Source organism: Oncorhynchus keta, chromosome 4 (assembly GCF_023373465.1).
Source record: "Oncorhynchus keta strain PuntledgeMale-10-30-2019 chromosome 4, Oket_V2, whole genome shotgun sequence".
In the NCBI taxonomy this organism is placed as follows: domain Eukaryota; kingdom Metazoa; phylum Chordata; class Actinopteri; order Salmoniformes; family Salmonidae; genus Oncorhynchus; species Oncorhynchus keta.
Genome location: NC_068424.1, coordinates 81659652 through 81673204, shown reverse-complemented (window position 1 = coordinate 81673204; position 13553 = coordinate 81659652). Strand labels below are relative to the sequence as shown.

At 44.3% G+C, this 13553-nt stretch overlaps 1 protein-coding gene across 9 annotated transcripts in view; it reads left to right on the top strand.

Moving 5' to 3' along the window:
• LOC118381837 (neuroblast differentiation-associated protein AHNAK-like) overlaps positions 1–13553 on the top strand; it is a 45557-nt gene that overhangs the window by 8257 nt on the left and 23747 nt on the right. For 8 of the 9 annotated variants that reach the window (XM_052517565.1, XM_052517560.1, XM_052517556.1 and 5 more), the window contains exon 2: positions 7008–7059. The gene's annotated coding sequence lies outside the window, so the exon portion shown is untranslated. Of the gene's footprint in view, positions 1–7007; positions 7064–13553 lie in introns of all 9 variants that reach the window. The other variant, XM_052517533.1, reaches the window with a different exon arrangement.

Genomic DNA, 13553 nt, shown 5'->3' with positions numbered 1-13553 from the left:
TTTCTCTTTGCTTATGTAAAACCTCTCTCTCTCTCTCTCTCCATTTCTCTCTCTGGTCTGTAAACTAGTCAGGTCAGTTAGTAGTAACAAATGTTGCTTTGTCAGCTGATCAGTCCACCCCTTCGATTGCAACTACTCCCCACAATAAAGGAAGGAGGAAAACATTGAGACAATTCTGTTTGATAACATTGGAATAATTCCGCAACTAAGGATGCATCCCAAATGGCACCATATTGCCTTCATAGTGCACTACTTTTAACCAGGGCCCATATATCCTTAACCAAATCTTGCCACTCACTCACCAGGGTTTCACACTTCATTGTTTTATTAGTGTTCTTATCACAGTCACCATTCAATCTATTCTTTATTGTTGTCTTGACTGACAGATCCTTTGCTCTCTGGTTTCATTCACTTTCACTGCCTCTTTCAGAGACAAGACTAACTCACTAGGTATTTACTAAACTGGAGTGTCTCTATGGCTCCTTGGCACAATCATGTACAGAGATCTATTCAGTGATGATGATTGTAGTTGCACAACCCAACAGAATAAAGAAAGAAAGAAAGAAAAAAAAAAAAGAAAGAAGAAAGTGATTCTGTTTTGTGGCTGAACCCTGTGCTGACATGCTCTGGGTGGCAGACAGCACACGAAGAGGCTGGGTAGAGTGAGTGGAGGACATTTCTTTGGAGTTAGTCACTGCGCGAGAGAGAGAGAGAGACAGGAGAGGAGAGACTAGGCTCTGTTCCAGCTGGCCTGACAACTCTATCAAGGAATGTGGTAGACGCAGGGTGGGGCCTGCTCAGCCCCGTAGAGCACAGCACAACACCCATCCCAGGGCCTGGCCTGCTCAGCCCGTTAGAGCACAGAACAACACCCAGCCCTGTTGCCTAGCACGTTGGTTGCTCTCTTAGCAATCTAGCTAGAACTGAGAGGCTATGGTGGATCTCAGCCCCGTAGCCTGTTGCTTCAATCTCTTAGCAAGCTAACTGCTAGGGCTGAGACAGGGCTGGAGGCTAGGGTGGGGCCCAGCCTCGTAGCCTATTGCTCCAATTTCGTAGCAAGCTAACTGCTCGGGCTGAGACAGGGCTGGAGGCTAGGGTGGGGCCCAGCCTCGTAGCCTATTGCTCCAATTTCGTAGCAAGCTAACTGCTCGGGCTGAGACAGGGCTGGAGGCTAGGGTGGGGCCCAGCCTTGTAGCCTATCGCTCCAATCTCTTAGCAAGCTAACTGCTAGCGCTGAGACAGGGCTGGAGGCTAGGGTGGGGCCCAGCCTCGTAGCACAGCACAGCACCTAGCCCTTTAGCCTGCTGCTCCTTTAGCAAGCGAGCACTGCCTGAGGTAGCCTAGCCCGTTGCTCCGATCCAATAGCAAACAAGCTAGCGCTGACATGGTGAAAAGATCTTAGGCACATAGAAATAAATACATTTGCTTGACTGACTAGAACAGGGAAAGCCCATCAGATCACAGACATTTTGACAGTACACTCACTCATGGTACAATCAATATTGCTAGTCAGTCAAATTCCCAAGCCAGCCCTACACAGCTTTTATTTGACTAGGCAAGTCAGTTAAGAACAAATACTTATTTTCAATGACAGCCTAGGAACAGTGGGTTAACTGCATTGTTCAGGAGCAGATAAACAGCTTTTGACCTTGTCACCTCAGGGATTTGATCTTGCAATCTTCCGGTTACTAGTCCAATGTGCTAACCACTAGGCTACCCTGCCGCTAGCAAGTTAGCGAGCGCTGATCACTCCTCTGTGTGTACTGCTGAGCTGGTGATGGTCAGCAGTAGTCTGGGGGCCACACTGTTTCCTTTCTAGATTCAACCTACCTGAGATTTGTTCAGCTTCGTTTTGCAGTGACCTTGAACTAGTTTCCCAAAACAGTACTATGATAGGTGAAGGTGTTTCCCCACAATTCTCAGAACATTTCTGTAACTGTTATTCCAGTCGCCTTGCTTTAACTAATGGTGTTCGCTTTACCACATAGGTGTAACCAATAGTAAATAGTGTTTTGGACATGTGATGCTCATGTAACAAGTCAATGCAAGTCAAGGTTGACATTTTCCCATGTTAATAGCACAATTGACAATATCCATTTATCTAGTCAGAAAATGTTTCCAAACAGACATTAAAACAACCAATGCAAATCAGATCAACCTTACCTGAATCTGCTTCCTTGAATGGAATACAGAGCCCACAAAGTCGTCTGTTCTTTTAACCAATCGATTGGCCAACATTTTTTCAACGTCTATTTTTCTATCTGTTTTAATAAAATCAACTTTATGCATTGAGCTTGTCTGATGCTTTAAGCTTACGGATTGATTAAATAAGACAAATGCCTCAAGAGGGCGCAAGAGATCGAGATAACCAGAATTTAAAAAACAACTTTAACCTGACCATCCTCCTCCTGCTGCTCATACTGGCTTTAAAAGACTCTGCCGTTACTCTCCTGAAGTTGCCGGTAATAGGCTACACCGAGTCTGTAACATTTCTCATGTGAAATGCCAATTTATCTTACCATTTCAACCGATCTGTGTGCAAGTTATGGTTTTCATATGCAATTTTTTTGTGAAATAGTTTAAGTTAATTCATAATAACTTATTATTTTCTCAAAATCGTTGTTCACATGGTTCATCAAAATTCCATCCAATTCTAAATGAAATTGATGCAAACCTAAAATGTAACTTCTATTGCTTTTGCCAACTATGTAAAAAAATTGCCAATATAAATGCAACAAATAAAAACATTGCAGCCTGCAGGTAGAAAATATCCTGATAATAATAAATATCTGTTCAACCATATTCAGCCTTTCTGCAACAAACTTGGAACATTTTATCAACTATTAGCTTGTGTTGGCTGAAGCTTGCAACATTTTATAAAATATTCTGGGCCCTCAGAGTTTCCCACGCCAGTGAGCTTGGGACAGACACAGCTGTAGGCTATTTGCGCAAGCGATAAGAAGCAGTGCTTGACTTGGGCAGGAGCTCACTGGAGCCGAGTACCAGCACCTAAAATGTTCTTCTGCTCTATTCCTCTGATAGAATTAGCTAAAAGTTATTGTGGAACTCCTGCACCTAAATATATACAGTACCAGCACCCAAAATGAGTGACCGGAACCTAATTCAGTCCACGTCAAGCACTGATAAGAGGTAATCAGGTAGGCCTATTTCATGACGTTTCCATTGGATCAGAGCATGACATTTTTTCCCTATCACGCTGAGTGGTAATTGAAAGGGAAAGAGCTGGAAATATTTTTCCAATACATGGAGGAACTATTATCATTCTCAAGGGATGTAAAAACAGACTTTTCTTGCTGTTTGAGGTGAAGAAAACATTACTTTGAGATGCTCCACAGCTCATTAGTGGTGGTGTGTTAAGCCAATCAGAAATACCATCAGATGCTCAAATGGGCACATTTATATGCCTACATTTGCACGCAGGCCAGGTAGCCTATAGACCTACTTCTATGCGTGCACGTCCTTACTCAACATTGACAGGAGTTCTAGACTAAATTGACAACACTCGTAAATAGAATGAAATATACCAAAACTTGTTTCTCACAAGTGTAGCATAGGTTGTGTACTCTGGGAGGGGCATGGCGGTCGGGCTAACACCCTAACGACCGAACAATCGGACCAGTCGACTGATTGGGGGTCAGCCCTACTACATATGTTGTTGATCTCCCCTTCGTGACAGGAGACAAATGAATACAACGCCTCTGGTGTCTGCTAGTTTAGACAGCTGCCGTACCCTGAGTCTCTCTATGCAAACACAGTGACAATCCGACCTCGTATCGCTTGCTGTTTATCACCACTGACCAATCTATTTCAGTACCAGGCAGAAATAACCAACCAGCTAGCTGCGCCAACAATAAAGCAGTAAGGATAGGAAGATGTTTTAGCTTGGCGGTGTTGTGCTGAAAGACTTTAATGAGGGTTTGAAATGACTGGCGGCCGTGTGGGGGGGGGAGGGTCAGTTAAGGGAGAAACACTTGTGTTGGATCCGTTGCCAGACCCTATCGCTATAGACAACGACATGTAGCTATGACGCGCTTGGTTTCCGCTCTTCTGCAACTTCAACAGGAAGCACAAACGGAACACCGGAGTGATACATAACTATAAGTCAAGCTTAAATCCAATTTGTTAACACTGTACCTGTGCTATGCATCAAAGGTTTGCGTTTGATCCTCAAACTAGTTCAGCCTGTCAAGTAACCAATCAAAATCCTGGAAAGCTTTTCGTATTTTTGACCCTTTACTACAGGGGATGAGGCAGCAGACTAATGACAGTTACAAAAAAAAACAACTTGTCTTTAAAGAATTTTGAAAATGGGGCAGGTTGTCACTGGTCCATGCCTGTCTGTGAGGAATCCAGTCCACCATTTGCTGTTGCTGCTCCAGAGGAAAGACTCTTCTTTGTTTCACAGTACCCTCGTCCAGTCTAAGCAGTAATCTTCAAACGTGGACAGGAATTGTGACCTAGGCCGAAATGAAAGCATTTTTAATTTAACGTACCAAGTTCAGCTTTTACTGTCTAGACAAATGGCAAAGTTTTATTTTAAAATAAATATATATCAATTCCAAAGCAGTTGGCTAGCATATGCTTATACAATTCTAACTTCGAAAATATAGTCGTCTCAAAGCTTAAAGGCTGTGCTGAAAATGACTATAATCATTCAGGTAATCAGAATTCTCCAGATACTTTATAGTATGAGTCATGAGTCTTAAATCAGATAAGTATGAGTCATGAATCTTAAATCAGATAAGTATGAGTCATGAATCTTAAATCAGATAAGTATGAGTCATGAATCTTAAATCAGATAAGTATGAGTTATGAATCTTAAATCAGATAAGTATGAGTTATGAATCTTAAATCAGATAAGTATGAGTCATGAATCTTAAATCAGATAAGTATGAGTCATGAATCTTAAATCAGATAAGTATGAGTTATGAATCTTAAATCAGATAAGTATGAGTTATGAATCTTAAATCAGATAAGTATGAGTCATGAATCTTAAATCAGATAAGTATGAGTCATGAATCTTAAATCAGATAAGTATGAGTCATGAATCTTAAATCAGATAAGTATGAGTCATGAGTCTTAAATCAGATAAGTATGAGTCATGAATCTTAAATCAGATAAGTATGAGTCATGAATCTTAAATCAGATAAGTATGAGTCATGAGTCTTAAATCAGATAAGTATGAGTCATGAATCTTAAATCAGATAAGTATGAGTCATGAATCTTAAATCAGATAAGTATGAGTCATGAATCTTAAATCAGATAAGTATGAGTCATGAATCTTAAATCAGATAAGTATGAGTTATGAATCTTAAATCAGATAAGTATGAGTTATGAATCTTAAATCAGATAAGTATGAGTCATGAATCTTAAATCAGATAAGTATGAGTCATGAATCTTAAATCAGATAAGTATGAGTCATGAATCTTCAGACATGTGCTAGTACAGTGAGCTCCAAAAGTATTGGGACACTGGTTTCCATCCAACCTTTTTATGTGAGTAAAGCTCATGTCGAATAAAAAAAAAATATATATAAGGACATGCCTGATGGAAACGGAAATTTTTCAGTTAAACTTTCCAAATATCCACAAAAAAAACAAAATACGCTAGACAAGGTGGGATCTTTTTGTGTCTGTAAAATGACTTAAGCGAGAAAAATGTCGGGCGTTGTCCTCCCCACTACTACAACAAAATGTGGAAAAGGTAATGCGTGTGGGAATACATTCTGGAGGCGCTATAACCTCAAGCGAGACGCTATCTGTTATGTTGGCCTAAGGCTAGTCGCTAGTTGTTTCTAAGATCTTAATAGACCTTAACTGAAAGTGAATCTTGGCTAAACGTATTAGCAGCCACATGCAGACATCAGGCCTACGGGAGATAGCAGCTGGGTATGTGAGGTCTGTGTACAAGCCAAGGTGTTGACTCCCCAGGGGAACATTATAAGTAAAGGGCCAATACCTCGTGACTGTTTTTGTATGGGACTGATTTGGCAACGTTTGATAGTCCAGCAATATGGGTTCAAACATACTAGTCTTTGCGTTGAGTTGGGAAACTGGAATGACCTGCCTGAAGTGTATCTTGTTGTGTTGAGTGATCTATGGTGCATATTTAAGATGGTATAGCTGCCTGCTATGGTATGGCTGCCTGCTATGGTATAGCTGCCTGCTATGGTATGGCTGCCTGCTATGGTATGGCTGCCTGCTATGGTATGGCTGCCTGCTATGGTATAGCTGCCTGCTATGGTATGGCTGCCTGCTATGGTATGGCTGCCTGCTATGGTATGGTCTGCCACATAATTCACATTACCCACTGGGCACAGACGTCAGTTTCACCGTCTAGTTTTGATTTACATTTGGTTGAGTTGTCCACTAACGTCAATTTAAGGTGAAATATTTCTAAACATTTAAACCACGTTGTTGGATTTAGGTAAACAATTTGGGTCAAAAAAATACTAAATGTCCTTACGTTGATACATTTTTGCAAATCCAATCAGTTGTTCAACGTCATCACATAGATTTGTTGTGATGCAGCATGGTCTAAGCAGTAGCTGCATACACACCATTTAAGGGAGTGTTTTACATAATCGGTACTCTTTGCCATCAAGACTTCATTCTCACCCAGGCAGGTTCGTTATTAATGTTTCGGAGTGCCCCTCCAGCTGATTAAAGGAATTCTCTCTGAGGTGAAAGTTCATTGCATTGTTAGGAAGGACACAATCACAACACACTGCAGACGTGTCTACGTAGTCATGTAGACTAGATATCCCTGGAGCAATAGCGTAGAAGTGCGGGCGTAGTTTATGCATTTGTTTCCATGTCTTTTTCCGAAAGCCATCAATGAAAAAGTGTCTTGAAGTTGGTTGCTCTCTTGTGTGAGTAACACATGCAAGAGAGACGTGTGGACGTGAGAATGAACCTAACTAGTCGATCAATCCATGTGACTAACTCCTATTCCTCTTCTCTCTCCGTGTGTCCCTCTGTTAACAGACAAACAGGAAACAAAGAGACAGAGCCCTTGGCCTTGCTTCAGCAATCCAACGTACGTAAGTGTCCTTCATTCAAACATATAGTCCTCCAAGATGTTGACGACAAGACACAGACTAAACACAACACAAAACATATCAGTTACTGTATACTGAATATCTCCACAAATATAATAGAGTTCATCTTGTTTTGTTCAACAGCATTCTATTGTCTTTGTTGATTTAGACCTTGGTGATTCTAAAGTCAGACTCTAGAACCTCTTTAGGAATGTTTGTCACAGAACCTTCTTTGAACCTGGAAGGTCATGTCTCCATTCAGCTGTGAAAGGCCTGCCTTGGAGAAATCTGACACCCTGTGTATGCCTCCTCTTTGCCCCCCATGCCATTGCTCGACCACCTGTTTAGTCCAGCCCCCCACCTTTAATATGAAATGGCAAGTCAAGCACTGCCAGATCACACTGTTTAACTGTTGGTAGTAGCAGCTGCGGCAAGATACATTTTTAGTGTCCAAAGTCTAAGGAATACCAAACCGCCAAACAGTATGTAGACAATATAGCCAATAAGGGAAGAAAGGAAACAGGCGTATACAGAATTGTTCTGTGGTCAGAAAGAGGCGGGTTAACTAACTGGTTAGGAGCTGCCATTGTCAGAAACCAGAAGCTTTCTGGTCGGGTGGTCTGTCCTCGTGTTCCCTGCAAGGCTTTCTCTCATAGCACAGTTACACAGCATACCACAATGATGATGAATGATGCTCATCCCCTTCCCATTCCTTCCCTCCCATTTCCCATTCCTTCCCTCCCATTCCTTCCTTCCGTCCCATTCCTTCCCTCCCATTCCTTCCCTCCCTCCCATTCCTTCCTTCCTTCCGTCCCATTCCTTCCCTCCCATTCCTTCCCTCCCATTCCTTCCCTCCCATTCCTTCCCTCCCTCCCATTCCTTCCTTCCTTCCGTCCCATTCCTTCCGTCCCATTCCTTCCCTCCCATTCCTTCCCTCCCATTCCTTCCCTCCCATTCCTTCCTTCCTTCCTTCCCTCCCATTTCCCATTCCTCCCTTCCCTCCCATACCTTCCCTCCCATTCCTTCCCTCCCATTCCTTCCCCACAATTTTCTTCTTTGACAGTTTTTTGTGCCCAAATATTGACTTTCATGTCTCCCTTGAGCACATTTCGATGAGCTCAATGATTTGATTCCAGTGTGGCGTGTCCTTCGACAAGTAGATTTGTGTTTTTGCACTCAAGGCACAGAGAGATAGAAATGGAAGAAAGATAAGTTTGTTTGACTGTTGCTTTTTCTGCTTTCTGTGACTGCTTGTCTGTCGTATGATTCCATGAACACAAGTCTTGTTCACTGTTTGTTTACCCCTCAGTCAGCTGGTCATGTGACTTTACATTACAGCAATACAGTGTTGTTTACCCCTCAGTCAGCTGGTCATGTGACTTTACATTACAGCCATACAGTGTTGTTTACCCCTCAGTCAGCTGGTCATGTGACTTTACATTACAGCAATACAGTGTTGTTTACCCCTCAGTCAGCTGGTCATGTGACTTTACATTACAGCCATACAGTGTTGTTTACCCCTCAGCCAGCTGGTCATGTGACTTTACATTACAGCCATACAGTGTTGTTTACCCCTCAGCCAGCTGGTCATGTGACTTTACATTACAGCCATACAGTGTTGTTTACCCCTCAGTCAGCTGGTCATGTGACTTTACATTACAGCAATACAGTGTTGTTTACCCCTCAGTCAGCTGGTCATGTGACTTTACATTACAGCCATACAGTGTTGTTTACCCCTCAGTCAGCTGGTCATGTGACTTTACATTACAGCAATACAGTGTTGTTTACCCCTCAGCCAGCTGGTCATGTGACTTTACATTACAGCAATACAGTGTTGTTTACCCCTCAGTCAGCTGGTCATGTGACTTTACATTACAGCAATACAGTGTTGTTTACCCCTCAGCCAGCTGGTCATGTGACTTTACATTACAGCAATACAGTGTTGTTTACCCCTCAGCCAGCTGGTCATGTGACTTTACATTACAGCAATACAGTGTTGTTTACCCCTCAGCCAGCTGGTCATGTGACTTTACATTACAGCAATACAGTGCTGTTTACCCCTCAGCCAGCTGGTCATGTGACTTTACATTACAGCAATTATACAAACCATAGTTTCCCTCCTGATCTGTGTGTCTCTTTGATGTTAAGAGTTGGATTACGGTACTTAACAGTTGTTTCCTCTTCCTGCTCATATTTCATTCCTTTCCTATATTGCTCTTCCCTGTCTCCTTTCCTATAGAGTCCTTCCTTGTCTCCTTTCCTATAGTGTCCTTCCTTGTCTCCTTTCCTATATTGTCCTTCCCTGTCTCATTTCCAGTCGATACAAGCATTTTGCTACACCCACAATAACATCTGCTAAACATGTGTATGTAACCAATACAATTTGATTTGATCTCTAGTGTGAGGAGATTGTCTAAGTGAAAGCAAGTTGGGAGAAACATAACATTGTGTAGTTAATGGACAGAAAGACTGGAAATATTAAATGAAATTCACTAATAAATAACTGGAACATTTAAACAGTTCTCCTCTCTCTGTTTTCTACAGAGGTTGTAAAGCAGCTGTCTGTGGTTTTAAGGTCTCTGGCATGATGACAAGTTTACTTCTAGGCTGACATTCCACAGGAACTGGCCCTGGAACAGTTAGGCCCTCCTCTCATGTTCTCCCTCTCTCTCACCCCCCTGCTCTCACCCCTCCCATCCATTTGTTCTCTCCACTCTCTCACCCTCCCCTCCTTCCCTCCCTGTGTTCTTTCCTCTCTCTCACCCCTCCCTCCCCCCCCCCCCCCTCCCCTCCTCTCTCTCTCTCTCTCTCTCTCTCTCTCTCTCTCTCTCTCTCTCTCTCTCTTCATGTTTCTCTCTCCCCCACCCATTCATCCCTCCCTCACATTCTCTCTCTCTCTGCACTCACTTCTCTCTCTCTCTCTCTCTCTCTCTCTCTCTCTCTCTCTCTCTCGTTTCTCTCTCCCCCACCCATTCATCCCTCCCTCACATTCTCCCTCTCTCTCTCTCTCTCTCTCTCTCTCTCTCTCTCTCTCTCTCTCTCTCTCTCTCTCTCTCTCTCTCTCTCTCTCTCTCTCTCTTCATGTTTCTCTCTCCCCCACCCATTCATCCCTCCCTCACATTCTCTCTCTGCCACTCCCAGTACACCTTGCCAGGAATATGTCAAAACTGTGAGAACAAGGACTGCCCAAATACTTCTCTAGATCACGAAGCTATGTTCCAAAAGAGGGAGGGAAGCGGGAACAGGAAAATACACAACAGTAACGAGGCTATATACAGGAGGTACCAGTACAGAGTCAATGTGGAGGCTATATACAGGGGGTACCAGTACAGAGTCAATGTGGAGACTATATACAGGGGGTACCGGTACAGAGTCAATGTGCAGGGGGCACCGGTTAGTTGAGGTAACTGAGGTAATATGTACATGTAGGTAGAGGTAAAGGGACTATAGACAGATAATAAACAGAGGTCCTGGATGGCAGGAAGCGTGGCCCCAGTGATGTACTGGGCTGTACGCACTACCCTTTGTAGCGCCTTGCGGTCGGAGGCCGAGCAGTTGCCATACCAGGCGGTGATGCAACCAGTCAGGATGCTCTCGATGGTGCAGCTGTAGAACCTTTTTGACGATCTGAGGACCCATGCCAAATCGTTTCAGTCTCCTGGGTCTCTCAAATCCTTGAATGTCTCTATTGCAGACGCAGATAAGCTCTGAAATGGGGAAACAGTCAGATGACCAACAGATCCCGGTGTAGTAGAGCCAAATCATGAAATGGGACGTTATGTTTTTTTGTGTGTCCCTTTTGATGATTTCTAATTCCTCACACACATACACATACACATACACACGCGCACACACACACACACACACACACACACACACACACACACACACACACACACACACACACACACACACACACACACGCACACGCACACGCACACACACACACACACACGCACACGCACACGCACACACACACTCTCTCTCTCTGTTTTTGATTTACTTAGAATACATTTTGGTAATACGGTAATACGGATCCGTTTTAGATTGTATTACGAGCTAGCAGTGTCAGTTGACCTGAGTGGAATTGGATCTTCATGAGTTAATTAGATCAAGCCGTCTTTGATTAATAACACCCTATTCCCTATGTTGTGCACTGCTTTTGATGGGCCATGGTCAAAAGTATTGCACTATGTAGGGAATAAGCTGTCATTTGGGATGCATCCTTTGACATTGCAGATTCGGTAAGTCTGCGTAGTTGCCTTGTTAAAGTCACTCCCTTTAGCTGGACTGGCTGTGCTTGTTGTTGGGTTTTAATGTACCAGCAGTATATGAATAGAATCTCATAGCTATGATTTGATTCATATCTAGAATTACTTACATTACGGTATATGTCATTTCAAAAGCATGTGCATGAGAGAGAGAGAGAGAGAGAGAGAGAGAGAGAGAGAGAGAGAGAGAGAGAATCATATTTGGTGTAAATATTGCTCAAACTGTATCTACTGTCTTGTCTGTTTCCACGTTTCTATAAAGTCACATGTTATTTGTCACATGCTTCGCAAATGTAGACGAACAGTGAAATGCTCACTTACGGCAGCCACTTCCCAGAGGAAAAAAAAGAGAGAAAAACATTTGAACAAATATACCCAACATTTTTACAGTAGAATACGGAAGTGTATTACAAGTCAAACGTTTGGATACACCAACTCAATCAACGGTGTTTCTTTATTTTTACATCATTGTAGAATAATAGTGAAGCTATGAAATAACACGTTTTATTTAACCTGGCAGGTCAGTCTTATTTACAATGACGGCCTAGGAACAGTGCGTTAACTGCCTTGCTCAGGGGAAGAACGACAGATTTTTACCTTGTCAGCTTCGGAGGATTACTTGTCAGCTTTTCAGTTACTGGCCCAATGCTCTAACCACTAGGCTACCTGGCCCGACGCTCTAACCACTGGGCTACCTGGCCCGACGCTCTAACCACTAGGCTACCTGGCCCGACGCTCTAACCACTAGGCTACCTGGCCCGACGCTCTAACCACTAGGCTACCTGGCCCGACGCTCTAACCACTGGGCTACCTGGCCCGACGCTCTAACCACTAGGCTACCTGTCCAGACGCTCTAACCACTGGGCTACTTGTCCCGACGCTCTAACCACAGGGCTTCCTGGCCCGACGCTCTAACCACTGGGCTACCTGGCCCCACACTCTAACCACTGGGCTACCTGGCCCGACGCTCTAACCACTAGGCTACCTGGCCCAACGCTCTAACCACTAGGCTACCTGGCCCAACGCTCTAACCACTAGGCTACCTGGCCCGAGGCTCTAACCACTGGGCTACCTGGCCCAACGCTCTAACCACTAGGCTACCTGGCCCAACGCTCTAACCATTAGGCTACCTGGCCCGAGGCTCTAACCACTGGGCTACCTGGCCCAACGCTCTAACCACTAGGCTACCTGGCCCAACGCTCTAACCATTAGGCTACCTGGCCCAACGCTCTAACCACTAGGCTACCTGGCCCAAAGCTCTAACCACTAGGCTACCTGGCCCAACGCTCTAACCATTAGGCTACCTGGCCCGACGCTCTAACCACTAGGCTACCTGGCCCGACGCTCTAACCACTGGGCTACCTGGCCCGACGCTCTAACCACTGGGCTACCTGGCCCGACGCTCTAACCACTGGGCTACCTGGCCCGACGCTCTAACCACTGGGCTACCTGGCCCGACGCTCTAACCACTGGGCTACCTGGCCCGACGCTCTAACCACTAGGCTACCTGGCCCGACGCTCTAACCACTAGGCTACCTGGCCCGACGCTCTAACCACTGGGCTACCTGGCCCGACGCTCTAACCACTGGGCTACCTGGCCCGACGCTCTAACCACTAGGCTACCTGTCCAGACACTCTAACCACTGGGCTACCTGGCCCGACGCTCTAACCACTAGGCTACCTGGCCCGACGCTCTAACCACTAGGCTACCTGGCCCGACGCTCTAACCACTAGGCTACCTGGCCCGACGCTCTAACCACTAGGCTACCTGGCCCGACGCTCTAACCACTGGGCTACCTGGCCCGACGCTCTAACCACTAGGCTACCTGTCCAGACACTCTAACCACTGGGCTACTTGGCCCGACGCTCTAACCACTAGGCTACCTGGCGCCACATATGGAATCATGTAGTAACCAAAAAAAAGTGTTAAACAAATCAAAGTATATTTGATATTTGAGAATCTTCAAAATGGCCACCCTTTACCTTGATGACATCTTTGCACACTTTTGCATTTAACATTTACATTTAAGTCATTTAGCAGACGCTCTTATCCAGAGCGACTTACAAATTGGTGCATTCACCTTATGACATCCAGTGGAACAGCCACTTTACAATAGTGCATCTAAATCTTTTAGGGGGGTGAGAAGGATTACTTTATCCTATCCTAGGTATTCCTTAAAGAGGCATATATATATATATTTATATTTATACATGGTACAGAA